The following is a 17,490-nucleotide window of genomic DNA, read 5'->3' as shown; positions in this document are numbered from 1 at the left end:
ACCGGCCAAACCGTCGCGGTTCCACGCTGATGCCGGCGTGAGGGCCTTCTTCGAGGTGCGTGAGTTCGCAGACTGAGGTCCATAAAACACGCATATGTGCTGCGCGAGGTGAAGTGTATGCTAAAGGAATAGCGAGACATAGACACCCCACTCATTCAGTCAGTTTTGCTTGCTTATTATTTAATAACCGATCCTGGCGAACACTTTCAAGGATAGTTTATGTGCAACGTAAATACGCAAGAAAACGAACGAGTAAACAGCCGCCGCCTTAGCTCAGTCGGTAGAGCACCAGATGCGAAATTTGGAGGTCGTGGGTTGTGATGCAACTGGCGGCATGGGGTTGCTTTTCTTCTACATTGATCAACGCCAAAATAAAAAAAAGATATGCTTTCCTTAGAAAGCTGTATGCATAGGCACATTTAGGACGTCAGCATAAATTATAGAGGCTGTACTGATTAGCCACATTGCACTATGCGAGCGTCCCTTGGATGCTTTTTTGTGATGAACAGTTTTCGTCCGTGTCACTATGTGAGTGTTACAGCCATTTCGCCCTATTTCCAGAGGGAAAGTCGCATTCTGGTGCAATTTCTTACTTTTTCTCTCTCCCCTTTGCGTAGCACGAATTCTTTATGTTGAAGAAAGGAGTGCAAAATTACTGTACCCGTATATATGTAACGTATTGTGATCGCTCATCGTTCTTCGTGGCTGTGTCCAGACTGTTTCATTTCATTTAAAGCGATCCATTGTGGTTCGGAGATCTAAGTTTTCCTTTTGGTGATACCCTTGAACTTGATGATAATGAGACCACTGCTACTCAGAACAGTTTTCTGTTTCAGTTCTTCCATGCAATTTTCAGGAAAAATTATGCACAGCACATTCACATGCATTTTAATGCAGGGGTGAATTTAACCACTACTACATTTTCACCTCTCCTTGTCTGCAAATGCTTTCTCCGTCTTTGAGTTCAACAAGAAAAATTGAGAAAATAACACAGGTTAAAGTGAGATTTGCGTCCATGGTCACAACAAAACAGGGAAGTTAACGACAATTAGGCAGAGATGACTAGCGTGAAACGACGGGGCGGTTTGAAGTGACACTATAGACCTTCTGGGACCTCCGTTTTGCATGTGCAAAGCTGCGTGCAGTGAGTTTTTGTCTCTTCCGTTCCTTTCATACTTTTTCGTCCGTGCTTTATAGGTGTGCGGAATCATGGACGACCCTTCTTGGTCTAAAGTCTGGCAAGATAACGACTACTGCTACATGCAGGCCAAAGATACGCGTTTCATCATCTTAGAGGAGAGAGAAAGCGTCATTTGCAAAGTAAGTCGGAGAAGCAACACAGCAGAGTGGGTCAGGAAGGAAACGAGAGTTGATGTCCTAGTTCATAGCAAAAACAAAAAAAAAGAATATGGTGTGTGGTATGAAGGGTCTTGACCTCCCGAGGCGACTCAGGCTGTATGGGGCACCATGGGGGCAATACATGTTAATTCAGAGCTCCTGGGTGTATCATCTTTCAGTTGGACGACGAGAATTGAAATACAGGTCGTCAGGAAAAGTGTGAACGTGCTGATATATTCTCCGATGTTATTTATAGCCGAAGGTGGAAGTGGTTAGTCCGCACAAAGGGCAAGGCATACATATATATCGTGGCATACATATACCTTGTATGCCACGTTATGATATATTGGGGATCCTTATCGTTTTCTGCTCGCGAGCGACGAAATGTGTACGGACAAGACATGTCATGCGAAGGCAAGATAACCGATGATCAATAAGGCTAGCAGACTGGATTCCGAAAGAAACGAGTTATAGGCTGCGGCAGAAAGTCACATGAGCGAACGAAATTTAATGGTTTGCGGGGATTATGGGGCGATGCTGGCACCCTAGGGATTTATTTGAAGAAATTATGATGATGATGGTATGCATCGTTAGAAATGTTCATCAAAACAAGCTGTAGCAGCTTTATAAGCACATAATTGATACAAACTGTGTTATGCACAAGGCTGTAAAGCACCAATGCCATCCGTGTTATTTTGCAGAGCCAATGAGAAATGTTACTTGTGTCAAGCGAGAAATTGCCTTGGTGAGAGTTTATCAAAATAAAGTTTTGATTTGGTGTATAGTTTGCATATTTTCACTAGATGTGAGCATATATCTTAACGGTTATCGTTGAAGAGTTGTTTTAGGGAGAAAAGAGGGAGGGGAAGTTGAAATGTTAGATATGTTACAATTAGTCTGCTCACGTGAATTATATTGAGAAAATTCTTACAATGCTGTCTATATCCAAGCATCGCGAACCGAACTGCAAACTGGCTACCTACCAATATTCCTGATTTAGATGTACTGGAAACAGAGCACTGTTCTTTTCTTGGGGGAAGACACCATGGCGCCGATAACAAGCCTATACCCGCAATCGTATTATTACCGCATTGTTCAAGGCGAGCCCTGTCCAGTACTGCCTTATTCACTGTGTCATCTCTGTGGAAACAGCTCTCTCTCATAACACCAATATAGCCTTCTGTTGATGAATGCGGGCAAGCGCGTTCGATTCTCAGCCAAGGTTCAGGGCCCGATATATATAGCTGTGCGAAAAGAAAAAAGAAAAACGCCACTACAGTCAAATTTAGGGTACTTCCCGTCATGCTTCAAGGGCAAAGCGTAGAAAACATTTCTTTCATCTGTTCCTCGAAAGCAAAGCTTATGTACAACAACTGTGCAGGTCAAGTTTGCAGCAGCGCATCGCCTTATGGGCGTGGCGCTGAAACAGCTGGACGCGGACGCGTTCCGGCCTTCGCCAGAGTGCGGCCCGGCCCACCCGCTGCTGGACGCGGTGCTGGCCGAGGCGCAGCGGCTGCAGCCCCGCCGAGAGGGCGACCCGCACCTGTGGACGCACGCCGAGCGTCGCCTGACCGTTGTGCGCGCCAACGGCAAGACGGCATGCCTCAGCCATGTCCACTGAGCGCTGGCTAGTTTGTGCATGCTGGATGGACAGTCGCTATGCGAAGGACGTGGAAAAGCGCATCAAGTCCAATGCCGCAGAGCGCATTTTGTTGTCGGCTGTAACAGCGCGCCTTAATTGTGTAGCCCTTTGTGCTCTAATTCCCGCTTAAAGCTCTTTCTTCCTACAACACCTGGGCGAGAGGTAAATCTATGTGCGGCGGTACTGTTATTATGTAGAAGACAATAGCCACAGTTGCTTTCTGCGTGACGGACAGTTTTCTTTCGTTACATTCTATTTCGATTTGTGTTATATTTTGTCGTATATAACATCGCCTTAGCAGTCTTTCTACCATTGAGATAACCTTGGAATTACTGTGGACTCAATAAAGTCGCATATGCTTCGGTTACACAACGGGCACAGGTCACTTGGTGAACGCCGGCGATAAACGACTTCAAAGCCGCCGGTTACATGAAGACGACGACGTATGCACATGGAGGTACCCCATGGCAGGGAGGCGGATGTGCAGTCTTCTCACGTGTGGATGGTCAGTGGGGTCTCGGATTACATGGTAGCAGTGTCGAATCGTGTGGTCGCAGACTTCACGTTGTCGTGTTTTCTGCTGAAGCTGGGAACGGGGCTGAAATGTTAACGAGTTCGGGTCACGCCTGGCAGGCTGGGGCATGCTCGAAGATACTAACCATGAGCATCCTAACGTAGCCCCTGACGGACGACAGGCTCCTAATATCCGAGCGCGCAACAAAGACGAGACAAAGAGGAGAAGTGGACAACGACGACGCAAAACCGACTGGCGACCAACTCGCATACAACGAAGGGCGACCAACTCGCCCAATCAGCCGTTTTCCTAATATCCGAGGCCATGAGGACTACACACCTACTGCGAACCTCCACTGAATGTTACGTGGCGGCAAGTTCCCCACCTTCTGCTCTTTGTTCAACCATCGTGACGCCCATCGCATCTCCTGCGCTTGCTTTTCAGTGCTAGACTTCTAGTTCGCGATTATAGGCAGTCGCTTGTTGGCGCATGGTTGTGTAACAAATTATAAGACAAATTGTGCTGTGCCGTGGGCAGGAGCACTCGCAGCAGGCCATCAGCCATTAAATCTGTTCATCGTCATCTATCATGTGTGGTTCTCTCGGCTTGCTGTCACGCAACATTGGGTAGTGGCTAGAGCGTGTAGCTATCGTGTGTCCTCTGTTATTTTTCGTGGCTTTTCTCTGAAGAACGTTTTGTTTTTAGTCGGCAGAGGCTGGCAACGAACTTTACCTGAAAATCTGTACCCGGCACCCTTCATCTTGTGCGTCGTCGAGCGCAGCATTACGTAGAAGAGAAGATACGAATACGCATCACCCTATCATAATCTAATCCATCGCTGCCAGGCTCCAACAAGTGATCGTCTCGATTGCGAACTAGACTGGCACTGAAGATTAATCGATTGGCGCGACGATGTTTGAACGAAGAGCAGAAAGGGAAGATAGCGCATAAATACAGGTGGGCCTCTCCATGTAATTGCAAAATGCATGCCAACATTAATCTTGCCAGTCACAATTCAATGTATTATATCTGTATGCGCCACCAAATCACATTCGGCATGAGCCAATTACAAAGTACAAACTTTCCTTGAGGTCGTATCACCTTGCCAGGCTCATTTGGGTATTGCCTCATGGCTGGTCAGTGCATGCTTCTCTCAATTTTTCCTGTGTGAAATCCTCATTATGTCACCCTGCAGTAACTGTCTTCACCTGAAGGGTGATGACGAGAAGAGGCACTCATGCGCAGTCTTCACATATTCTCAAAGTTTAGTATTCGAACTACCACGATTTGTTCTACAACACAAGAGCGTTTGGCCAAGCTTTCTAAAATAAACTGATTAATTATACCAGTGGTTTAATCAAACCTGCTTGACACGTAACGCGCGTTACTGAGTGCAAGGATAATTTACATATTGGCAGGGCATCCATCCTTTTATACGATGGATACCGGGGTCGAAACTAGCGACGAAAACTCGCCTCTATTTCCAGTTGGTGCTAACATTCCTAGCCACATGCTTGTATCTCCGTGCGGTTAAACGCTTGTAACCTAGCAATAATTAGGCTGCAATAACAAATAACTGAAGCCTTGTGTTTAGGGCTACTCAATGGCCTTCTCTTTGTTTTTTTCACACGAAGCGGGCGCAATATTTTCGGCCGAAAAGGCGTCGCCGTAGCCCAGAATTGAGGAAAATGGTGTCGGAGAAAGTAAACAGAGTATTGCTTATAGAAATTGTGACGCAACAATTCTCTGCGCAGCGTTCAAGATGTCATATCGTTTCGTTTCCTATTTAGCATCCATCTGATAGTCAAGTTGAAGGCTAGTTTGCGAAAGAGATTCGAACCAAATACATATGTGCCTCAGAATTGTAGGTGCCCACAACATTGTCGGCAACAGACACTACACCACCTTTTTCCCCAAAGACCAACTTAACCGAAAAGTATAGAAGCATTCCCGGAGTAAAAAGGAGTATTAAAAACGATATCGCGTTGAATTTTAAGGCGAAGCATGAGCGAACTTCATTTTGTTTCTGACCAGATCTTTCAACTGTTCTTATGGCAGCAAAGTTACCTTGGAAGGAGCAAAAAAAAAAAAAAAAGAGTGCTTAAAAGTGGGCTTTAGAGCGGAAAAAGCGAAATCCACTTTACAGGACTGTTTTCACTAAGTTCATCTTCATCTATATCATATAATCATCATCATCATCATACTAGCACTACTATTGTCAACTAAATGCGCTGTCACTGTCATCGCTACTACCATCATTATAATTATCACTAAATGTAGCGTCATTAACATCAGTACTGTCTTCCAGCTACACTATGATAATTAAGGTCGGTTTCTCACGAGCCCGGCTTGGAGTAGCGGTGAGTGCGCTCGGCTCAGAATCGGGGGAGAATTGTGGTTCGATTTTCTGGGGTAGAGAGATTTAATTTCATGCAAAGGACATTCCCGGCGCACAGCCATGAACGTCACCACTAGTCTAGAAAGGCTCCCACCTTAATATTAGCGCTGAGGGAGTCTACTTTTCTGACACGTTGGAGGCCGATGCATAAGCTCATTTTGAAGCAACAGCTCACGAGTAAGTGTCTTAAAACCTGGCTAGAGGCAAATATTGCATGTACAGGGTAAGCCTGTATAGCAGCAATCCAATTATCGTCACTGTTGTCATCTGTATGCGTATTGAGGCGAATCGTGCATATAGTTCAGAACTTCACCAAGAATTCCACCAAGGCGTGTCAGGGCAAAACAGTGCACCGGTACGTACGCAGAATACAGGGTCATCGGCAATTAGTTGGATTTTATAAAACTAATGTGAAAATTTATCGTTTGGTTATACGAGCCATGGGGGGGGGGGGGGGGGGGAGAGATTATGCATTAAAGAACAATCTCAAATTATGCCCAAAACCGAACCCAACCGTCATATGCATTACCGAAGTACAGCGAAGTTCTGCACGTTCATGCTATAAGCATCTTTAAGTTCCTGTTGTCCATTTATTTTATTGTGTCCGATTTAAACTATAAAAGTAAGACGATGTCGCATGTTTTGTATCACGTAATAAGCGCCATTGATGTTTGTTGCAGAATGCGCTGGCGACCATTTCGGGGATCTATCCGATGAGCTTTCAGATGATTCTTCCATCAGCGCTGCGCCTGAGGTTTCTCCCCTTCTTGTGAGCCGGAAACTCTGGCCTTGCTGACCAGGCCGATGAGGCAAGCGCACAGGGACCTCGGGGAGCCGCCTGCCGTGACGAAGGCCGTCATGGTGGACATATACAGCACTACGGCGACGGCGGTCAAGGGCACCACGGCGTAGATCTCGTCCTGGTGCGCCTGCTGGCTGAGCAACGTCGAGCACGAGGCAAAGAGGTGCGCGACCGGCACGAACAGCAGCAGGCACCGACGCCGGAAGAGAAGTGCATTGAAGGCCGCCACACTCCACATGGGGTGCAGCAACGAGAACGCGGCGGCCGTAGCCGAATACAGGATGTAGTCCACTCGCGTCTCGTCGCCGAAGAAGCCCGGCGTGCCTGAGGAAAAATTGGATGGCACGGGTGAAGATTCTTGGCGAGACTGAAATAAAGTATGCTTTCTTGGTAGTCACGCCAAGGAAATGTGGGTAATGTAGATTTAGAACCCACATGGCTGTTTAGAACTGATGATTAGAGTTAATGAAGCGCATGTAATGAGTAGCATGCTTTAAAATCTCTGTTCGTACAGTTCTACGCATAGGACGACGTGGATTGCCCAGGACGAAAAGAAAAAAAAAACTGATTGAAGAATAAAATGCATATGAATCAAGAAGGTGCGGTAGAAAGAATCTCGCAGATGTGGCTTTAACATGACCCTTCCCTGCCTTTTATTGGTCGCTCTTTGGAAGTCAATCCGAAAGAATAATCAAATTGCGGAACTTAAAATGTTCGAAATTCTTGCATAACCGTTTAATTATCTCTCTCTGGTTTCATTCCCACTCGACAGTACGTATCAACAAGTATATGCCTAGCCTTCTATATAGGCCAGGTTTTTTTTTTTTTTTTTTTTCTGCGTATACGTTTAAGATGGGTAAATTTTTTATGTGCATGCGTTACGCGGTGCGCGTTTAAAAACATCCGCTGCTCGTCTTTGGACTTCTTTTTCTGATTCTATCCGGTCGAGTACATCGAGATTCTTCAAGAAAAATACTTTTCGCGCATTGCTGTAAGGAAACCATTGTGTGTGATAATAAATGAAATTCTAAAGTGAATGTCACATGTTTAGAGCTTTCGTAACCTACAGTCGAGTATTCTAGATAGAAAGGTAGCTGAAAAGTCAGCTCTGAGAAAATAATTTTTAAGGAACGAATTGATAATTTTGAATTCTTAAGTGAAATAATGTCGGCATATATGGGTTAAGCATCCGCGTAGACGTACCTGTCATTTCGCGGCAAGGAAATACTATACAAAGAATGGCAGGGCTTTAACGTAGTTAAATCGAGTAAGACATGCGAAAGCTTTTGGGCATACATGGAAATTCACGGAGACGTGTAATGCACAGCGCAAGAGTGCGCTGCAGTTTATCACGTGGGATTTTCGGCTGTGGTGATAAGAACGACGTTCCGTATTGAATTGCCCGAAGAAATATCTGGCTTCGAATGCACTGCGCGCTTATGTTTTTCTTTTCGCTGGGTACTGGTTGCGCACTCCAGGCAAACACTTGCAGCTTCGGCTAGACTGACCATTCCCTTGCTCGGTGCTTTCGCACTAAAAGTAAACATGATTTACACTGAAAGAGCCAGACATACCATAGCGCCTATTTTCTAACATTTTTCTGTGCCGTGAAAAGAGAGTGTATTGCATCTCGCACATTAAATGACCAATACACTTTACACACAAAAATATGGGGCCACTACACATTAGCACTTGACAAAAGTTGCATTCTGGCGCAGGAGAGCTTTCGCACTTGCTATGCGACGTGCCTGGTCCAGCGGCGGCGTCGGCCAGCATGTTGAGCATCGAGGAGGCCACACTGGCTGCGCCGAAGCCCAGCCCAGAGACGTAGGCGAACACGGCTCGGTAGCGGGACAGCGTCTCGTCGTCTCCACCCACGAGTGTCACGATGCCGAGCACCACTTCGGCCTGGCGTAGTGTCCGGAACGCCAGGAAGCGAAACAACTCCTGCCCACAGTAGCGAGTACGCAGTGTTGCACATCTTTCCACGCACCCGCAAAATCACCACGTCGTCGAAGAATTCGCCACAGACAAGGACGTTATCAGCTTTAGGCATATGGCATGCGTTTAGTCCATTCCAGGCAGGTTCAGGGGAGCAAGGTTCGAAAAGTGCGGTGAGCCCGCGTCCGAACACGAAGCCTAATCGCAGGCTGAATATGCGGAACTTCTCCATCCGAATGGTCGGCTCACCATTGGCAGCGTCTACTACTAGTTCTGTAAAGCACTCAGTATCCACGTCGCCAGTACGATGCGTATGCAGGTGGACGGGCGAATAGATGTTTCTGTGGGTGCTTTTGAGCGTACATACTTGGGGAAACAGCGAAGGAATTGAGCGAAAAAATGTGCGTACTGTCACGGCAGCTGCATCGTCTTGTGCGTGTTATTCCTGTTCCTTCTACCGTGTGTTTGTAAGGCGAAAGCCTTTTACGGTTCGTCACTCGCCGGCGTGTCCGTGCGTGAGTCCGTGTATCCGCGGCAGCTCTCAATCATCTTCAGAAGGATTAGGATGGTTTCAGTACTGATAGATAATCAATGATGCAGTAGTAGGTGTATTAGCATTAGTTAAAAATAATTAGGTAATATGTATTAATTATTCCGTAAGTGATAATTCAGTTCAGTTCAGTCGTTCAGTCGTGTCCGACCCTTCGTGACCCTATTGACCATGTCACGCCACGCTTTCCGGTCTCTCACTATCTTCCTAACATCACATAACTTCATCTGCAGTGCCTCGAGGATGCCATCTAACCATCGCGTTCGCTGCCTACCCCTTCTCCGGCGACCCTCAACCTTTCCCAACATCAAATCTTTCTCCAGCGACTCCTCTCTTCTCATCAGATGACCAAAGTAGCTGAGCTTTAACTTTAGAATTTGACCCTCCAATGAGCAGTCAGGGTTTATGGTCGACAATATTGACTGATTTGATCTTCTGGCAGTCCAAGGAACTCTCAAAAGTCTTCGCCAGCACCACAATTCAAACACGTCAATTCGGCGGTCAGCCTTTTTCACAGTCCAACTCTCGCATCCATACATCACAACTGGAAAGACCATAGCACGAGTTATACGGATCTTGGTTGGCAGACTAATGTCTCTGCTCTTTACTAGGCGGTCAAGGATAACCATTGCTCTCTTTCCCAGAAGCAGGCGTCTCCTAATTTCATGGCTGCAGTGATAATTAGCTGCCTAGTAAACAATTACTGGTTAATTAGTCAAGAATTGGCAGCTAATTCAGTAATAATTAGTCACTGATAATAAGTTAATGATAATTGATTAATTTTTCAATAATAATTAACCAGTAAGCTTTAAGATCTCTTAAACTCACGCACTGCGCACGCGCAATGACGTCACAATTGCGCAATTGACTTTCGCCTCTGCGCACTTTAGATCGTCGTCAAAGTTCCTCCTGAATTTTTTTATATTTAGTGTGTACAGAATTTTGTTTCAAAACCCGTGAATTTATATTGAAAAACCACACACAATACTGCGTTCTGGAAGCAAATTCAACGAAAGAGCAGATGTTATTTCGCTGTCGTAAGTAAATGGCAAACCGAATAAAAAAATGGTTTCAGAGCACGGTATTTCATGGCACTTGGGATATGTTAGTTGAAGCCTTCTGCTGTCGACCTCTTCCGATCAATTATTTTATGGCGGAAAGTAGGACCTCGTATTCTAATGCCAACTTGAGATTGATTTTAATAGAACATTATACAAATTAAAAGAAAGAATGAGTTTGCCTACAACGTTGAGAGCCTATAGCATTCAACATTGTATGCATAGCTAGATTTTGTTTTTAACTTCCAAGTCAGAATTATGGTTTTCACATATTAAAAATCGTAGTTCTGAGCACAAAACGACCCCCTGCGTTCATTCAATATTTCAATAATCAAGACAGTCGTGGATGCAGTCTGGCTTGTTGCACACTTTAGTCGGCGCGCGCCGTTGCATGTTGAACGCGACTGCGTTTCATTGGAGAATCTAACTGCGCCGGCGTGAGCAGCGAATCACATTCTGTCGAAAGGGTTTGACATCACAGCTGGAGTGGCATAACAGAGAGTGAGTGAATTACTTTCAGAACAAAATTACCATAGGGAGAGAGTAATTGGAACCCTCCGGCACCCTTGGATCTCACTTAAAGCGCGCTACTGCTAGGCCTCGCAGAAACGTTCGTACAGCCTGGTTAAAGCAGAGGTTAATACCTGCGCCGTATGATCTTTCACATAATACTGTAACTATGTAATTATGTAATGTAATTAAGCGAGTAAGCGCCATCTTGGAACTATGCATCAAATCATTAAACTGCGAGAGATCTGAGCCAACAGTCTGCCAACAGTCCAAATTACCATTGGTGTGCTTGAGAAAAGCAGTTTTGTGATCATTTGCTTGCAATCATTAAACGCAGATCTTCAGCGTTGTTGTTCCGGTGGATTTATCACACAGTAGCCCACCGTCAACAGGGTTGTGCCAAGGAGTTGGTAACGCAGCGCTCGTCACCCGTTTCGTGAACGAGGGCTGTCAGCTCCCTGGGCGGTAGCGATGAATCCGAGTCGGCATTGGTGAGATGAAGAAAAGGCTTTATACACTATTTACAGGTATTTACACAACAAGATCGGCTCTGGGGCCGAAAGCTAACATAGCCATACGCGACTGTACTCGCGCAGCGACGGCCGGGGAGATTCCGCCGCGTCCGCACTGTCAGGGGGCGAACTGCTCCCGATGGACGCTCGTGACGAACTCACACTCGGAGTCTCGAACGGAAGCACTTGAGACTCCGTTGCCGAGAACCGTTGACGCTCAAAATGGTCCAATCCGACGGCAGCACTTTCGCAGGGCCAATGGGAGAGCTTGCTGCGCTCTCGCTTCAAATATGCCGCGGGGCGAGAAGGGGTTCACCGTCAGGGCCACGGCGCGCCGTGCTGTCTGGACGTTCAGCGCATGTTAAAACACGTCGCTTCTGTCCTTTTGGTACGGCTCGCCTCCAGTGCACTGTTGCTTTGCAGAGAAGTATCCAGAGTTTGTGAAGGAGGCGTTCGCCGAAGAAGTTTGGCGTCCGGCTGAATTTCTGGGCGGCCTTGGCCAGGCACAACAGCGTCCTCAGTTTTTTTTCTCTGCTATTTAGTATCAAAACACGCACCCCGTTGTTTTTCTACGGAAGTATAAACTACTCGGTGCTAGTGCAGGGTAATCTTTATAAGCAAGATATTGCTAAGAGTCTCAAGGTTAACCCATTGCCGCAGTATGTTCATGCAATCTTACAGCATTCCATAGTTGCCACACAATTAAAAATGATCTTCCAGAAAGCTGAAGGGGTACATACATGCATCCATACGTATGTACCGTCTTTGTCAAAAGAAACCAGGCTGCTTGTTCAGTTTCTCAGTCGTGTAGAAGTGAATTCGTACCACTTCTGAAGTGTTAAATCTGTGAAAAGTAAAGGAGAGCTCCTGTCCTCTCTTCTGGACAAGATGTGATCCTATCGGAATCCATGCTGGGTTTAGAATATAAACGGGAAGCAAACCATGCTGCCTTGTTACTTTTCGCAAAGGCGATACATACATACCATATATACAATGCCTACCGAGTTCATGTCGGGCGTAGGGGCAAAGATTAGCACGAAGACATGTACCCAACATACACAGTGTCATACTAAATACATTACCATATCATGCAATATCACAGCATGCCACACCACATTTATATACCACGCAATAACATAGTATAGGATACCAAAGTACCACAAAATACCTATACCATGCAATAGCATAGAATTACATAGCACATCATACCATACCGCACCATACCATGAAATAAAATTTCAAATCGTATAATACCAGACCACATCATATCATGCAAAAACATGGCATAGCACAGCATACGAAACAATAGCATACAATACTGTGCGGTACCGTGTCGTAATAAACCGATCGTAGTATACCGTATCCCATAACATATTGTTACGGACGACAAGGAAGAAGAAGCGGGAAGTGGCGCGGGAAGGAGCGCTCGCGCTAGGCCCGCGAACATTCATTAAACGTCATCTACCATCGCCATCGGTCATGTTCTGTCTCCTGTCTTCATCGGCTTGCCGCTTCGTAACAATATCGTACCATAGCATATCATACCATGAAATAACATAGGACAGCACTGCACACCCTACGTTACCCCATACCATACCATACCATACCATACCATACCATACCATACCATACCATACCATACCATACTACACCAAAACTATTGAAGTCAACATTGCTCCTCCTTGAAGATATCCCATCACTGAAGCGAATTAGCCGGCGCAGTTCTTACGGCTCAGCCGAAGCGTGTCAGCCAATGGAAGCGTACCTGGAAGCAGACCGATGCGACGATGCCGGCGGATAGCTGCGTCCCGAACAGGGCTTGCAGCAGTGACCAGACGATGGACGACGGCAGCAGTGACAGGAGCCAGAAGAAGGCGGACACGAGGAACACGACGAGCCGGCTCGGCTCGCCAGCCACCGTCAGCCAGAAGGCGGCCAGCGATGGTCCGAATGCGATCAGCGAGCAGCCCACGCACTCGACCACGGTCATGGCTCGATTATTTTGATGAGCCAAGTTCCCAAAAGAATGGACCTCCGCAGTTTGTTTTCTTCGGCAGAGGCGAATGAGACAAGACCAAGCGACCAGGCCGTCGGATTCTTTTCTTCTTCGTGTGATATGCACGCATATATACGTGCCGTGCTTGGAGATTTCTCTGCCTGTTTATCGTTCGATGTTCGGGTTGCCTTTCACTTTCTTGTTATCTGGCCGCAAAAGTTTGCAATGCTGACTCGTTTCATTTCAGTTTTTTTTTTTTAAATCTATGACACGCGAATCAAATGCATGAATAAATAAATAGCGGTGGTTTAGCGCGCAGAAGCAAAATTGAGCACTCCTTAAGCTAAGCGCTGCTTCATTTAGCTTTGGTTTGCCACGCCTTGCCATGATTAGCTAAGTATTTAATGGGTGCTTTAGGCTTTTATTAGGATGAAGGATGCCTTTTTAAGGCACTTACTGCAAATTTATCGGTGTAGATGAAGATGTAAACGACGACACCCGAAGCGCAGAGTTAAGGTGGCGCCACCATCCTTGGACACAGTCACAGGCCTGTTTTACCGCCATCCCAAGAGATTGTGGGATGGCGGTAAAAACAGACCTGTGACTGTGTCCAAGGATGATGACAAGCAGAGTAGCCTGTGATACCTTGCTGCGGACCCTGCGATCCAGCACCGCACCGTTCATCTGGCAGAAGAGGCCGCAACAAGCCTAGGGCCCTGCCAGCCTCTAGTCCGCGGGCGCACGACTCCCCGTCTTCCCCGGCACGCGTGCCGGGGGCGGGGAAGAGGACGCTCATTTCAGATGGAAATAAAAGCTGTGTAACCAACCAACCAACCGTCATGCAAAATTTTTTACAAGAGTCAAATCGTTTGTTTTGCTAAATATTTCAACATCACTTGTTCTACAATTCCAGTGTCACTTTCCCGTGTGTATTACGACTTTTCATTTTATAATTCATTTATTTCACCTTTTCTTTCCTTTCTTCTACCTCCCCAATCATATTCTTTTTTTTCCTTTTTTTATAACATGAAAGTATACTTTCTTTGCCACCCAATTCTTGGCCGATCCTCCTCTGTGGGTATGTGCCATATGTTATTTGGACAACAGCAACAACAAACAGCTACCCAATTCTTCGCCGATCCCCTTGTGTGTGCATGCTCCATCTGTTATTCGGTGAACAACAGCAACAAACTCAAACACATTTCAATCGAACGCATTTTCAGAACAAAACTACAAATGTTGCCTCTGCGGTGGAGCCCATGCTGCAAATTCTTCGTGAGTTATGCGTGAAGCAATAATAGAAATTAAAGAGACTCATACGGCTATACAGGCGTGTCAGTCCGTTCAAAAAGAAACAGGCGACCGATGTGGCGCAGTGGTACTGAATAAGGTGGTGGCATGGAAGCTGGGATGTGGCACCTGTCAAATTCGCCCGTATGCAGTTTACTACGATACATCACTCTAGCACAATCGGGAACCGAATCAGTTTTGGAGCGAACAAATTGAAGTGACGAAAGATAAAACAAAGACGTCGCAATGCCGCGGATTGTCAGCGTTCGCACGATATGTAATTTGCAATGTTTTTGATTGCGAAGGTTTGGCATATATTGTTAGTGATGTTCATGTCTCGCGTAAACGTTCAAGGCATGCATCGTGTGTTTGCTGCCTTTATCTGGAATTACAGTTGTGAGTAAACTAGTCTCATAAACCTGTATCCCAGAGTTCGAAAGGAGGCCTTGGGCTCTCTCACTTGTTTGCAAGGCACAATGTATCGCGCTTTTTCATCTTGCTTTATGAAAGGGATGAATTTCTTCTACTATTATTCAGGCAAGAATGTATAGCGCACTGCTGGAATTTATCTTATCTGCATCCAGTGTAATCAGTCGGAAAGTGACTGGGTATTATCGAAAAGTTGTGTCCTTTCGAATACTGCGCGCAGGTCTTTCATTGGAGTATATAGCCTCAGTACAAAGGAAGAAACTGGATGTAGACTCAATCAACATGAGACTGTGCACTGTGGAGGCCCAGCAGAGGATGCACTGAAACTAATGGAAAGCATGTCATTAATGGATGAGTGATAAATCTTTTATTTCCATCGGTTTTAGAGGTGATGGATTAGTGAGGTTTTGGCTGCCTCAGATGGCCATCATTTGTGTTCTGGTGACGATCTTTGTGGCCCACTCAGTGGCGCGGGCCTAGACGTCCGGGTCCGAGCAGTGCAGCACAGCCTCCAACTCCTCCAAATATGGAGCTGGCAGCAAATCGGCGTGTGGCGAATAAGACGCGCACCTCCATGTAATGTGGTTTAAAGTGGCGTCGATGCCACACTCTTTGCATTTGAGGGCAACCTGCTCTTTGAATATATACGATTATACTTTGGTGCAGAGGAAAAAACGGGTTTGTAGAAAACATTTCTCTTCCAGCTGCATACTAATACTTTCCTGTCGAGACATGGTTTGAGCAGAAGGAACCTTCGTACCGTGGAAGGCTAATTGCTTGTTGTGTAAAAAATCCGAAACAGTTGAACACGTCTTCATTGATTTGGGGAGGTTGCCTTTTGTCGGGACACCGGACAGCGTACTCAAAAAAAAAAAAGAAAAAAAAAACAAACTCCCCATAATCACGTACTAAAATTGATACCTCCCTGTTGAAAGTAATAAAAGTATACTGTTTTATATGCTTATGGTGTCCTGGGCCTTCACAGGTTGTGGATGACGGGAATGTCTGTTCGTCATACAGATGCGAATGTGTTCTGCACGTGATAACAGCATTGAAAGTGTTTAGTTAATCAAAGAAGTGTATCAAGCCTAAAGCGAACCCTCGATTGAGTGAGCATTCTTAATGACCTGGCACGAGTGAGGAAATTTAAATATAACCGCGTGTGTCGCTGATGCATTATACGTATTGATATTCATTTGTATGGTGTTGTCTAAGCAGGAATAGAGACAAAGAAACTGATGTGGCGCAGTAGAAGTAGATTCGAATCTCAGAAGTAGAAAGCTGCAATATGGTTTATGGATATATTGAAAAGAGCTTATCCAGTTCCCGAATGGCTTTAGAAGGTAGATCCTGAGTTGTCCCTGAGTGAATTTTAATAGGACGAAGCCAGATGTGGCTGCCTGATTATAAAATACCAACATGCAATGTGATGATCGCAAATGTTATTTTGAGCTGTGTGAGTTGTGTCAAAGACAGGCAACAATGAAAGAAAGAAAAAAACTGAGGTGGCGCACTGATATAACGCAGTGGACAGCGGAGCTGATCTCGTTCCCCCAGCTTCGGCTCAAAATTCACTAGCGGCACGATTTTCTTTTTCGAGCTGTAGCTAGGTGGAGGCTTAAGGGCCACACCGGTGAAATCCAAGAATGCAGGTAATTGCGCTTCTGCGTAGAAAAAGTATTAGTAGCAAAGGGTCATAATGCACTCTCTGACCGCCCATGTACCATTATCATCGACATTACCATTTAACGTTAACATTTATTTAACATACATTCGGGTAGGTCGCCTGTGTTGAAACATAAAATCAAACAAAAGAGAGCACAGGCAAAATTTTTGAACCAAATAAAATGGAAATGTGTTGCTGTAAAAAGTACATAATCTAGATGAGGAAGTCCACATAGTGATTAGTTATTTGTTATGAACGACACAAATTGTATAGAACAATAAGAAACATCTCAGCGTGTGTGCTCCGGTTTGTTAGCCGCTAACCTGCCCGGGCCATAACCTGCCAGAGTGAAGACCATGGTTTTTCGCTCATTACACCGACGCCGACAATGACGGAGCCGTAGTTTCAGGATGACAGGATATTTAAATCTACTGCATTAAAAAACGTGTACCTTAGTTGTAATACGAATTGTAGATATAGAGGGGGAGGGGGGGGGGGATGAAGTGTTGGTGCCATAAAAATGTTTTGTACTTGCGGATAAAGGTGTCCGGGTGCAGCGAGCAGTCATATAGTGCATGGTTCTATGGCTTTTATAGGTGGCGGAGGCGTAAGGAGGAGTGAAGAACAGGTGCGGCAGGCGCGGATGATGAAAGCCATGTCCTGCTAAATAGAACTTTGTATAATGCTGCCGCTTTAAAGCAGGAGCCGTTGTGATCAGAATAAAGAAGTAGGAAAGCTCAAAGAGCACAAAGGCGACATTCAGTGGGTGCACTTGACTTTTATGTGTGGGTTCAGTGAAATTTCGGAATTACGTAACAATCGCTCTCCTAACCAGAGTTACCAA

The 17,490-nt window shown here is 45.7% G+C and overlaps 1 pseudogene; it reads right to left on the bottom strand.

The window, feature by feature from the left end:
• Positions 1–6,629: 6,629 nt before the first annotated feature.
• Positions 6,630–13,255, bottom strand: LOC146198742 (gamma-secretase subunit Aph-1 pseudogene; annotated as a pseudogene).
• Between the last annotated feature and the right edge of the window lie 4,235 nt (positions 13,256–17,490).

The sequence above is a fragment of the Amblyomma maculatum genome, chromosome 2, assembly GCF_055883805.1.
Source record: "Amblyomma maculatum isolate TAMU_Amacu chromosome 2, ASM5588380v1, whole genome shotgun sequence".
In the NCBI taxonomy this organism is placed as follows: domain Eukaryota; kingdom Metazoa; phylum Arthropoda; class Arachnida; order Ixodida; family Ixodidae; genus Amblyomma; species Amblyomma maculatum.
This window is presented reverse-complemented; position numbering and strand designations above follow the sequence as displayed.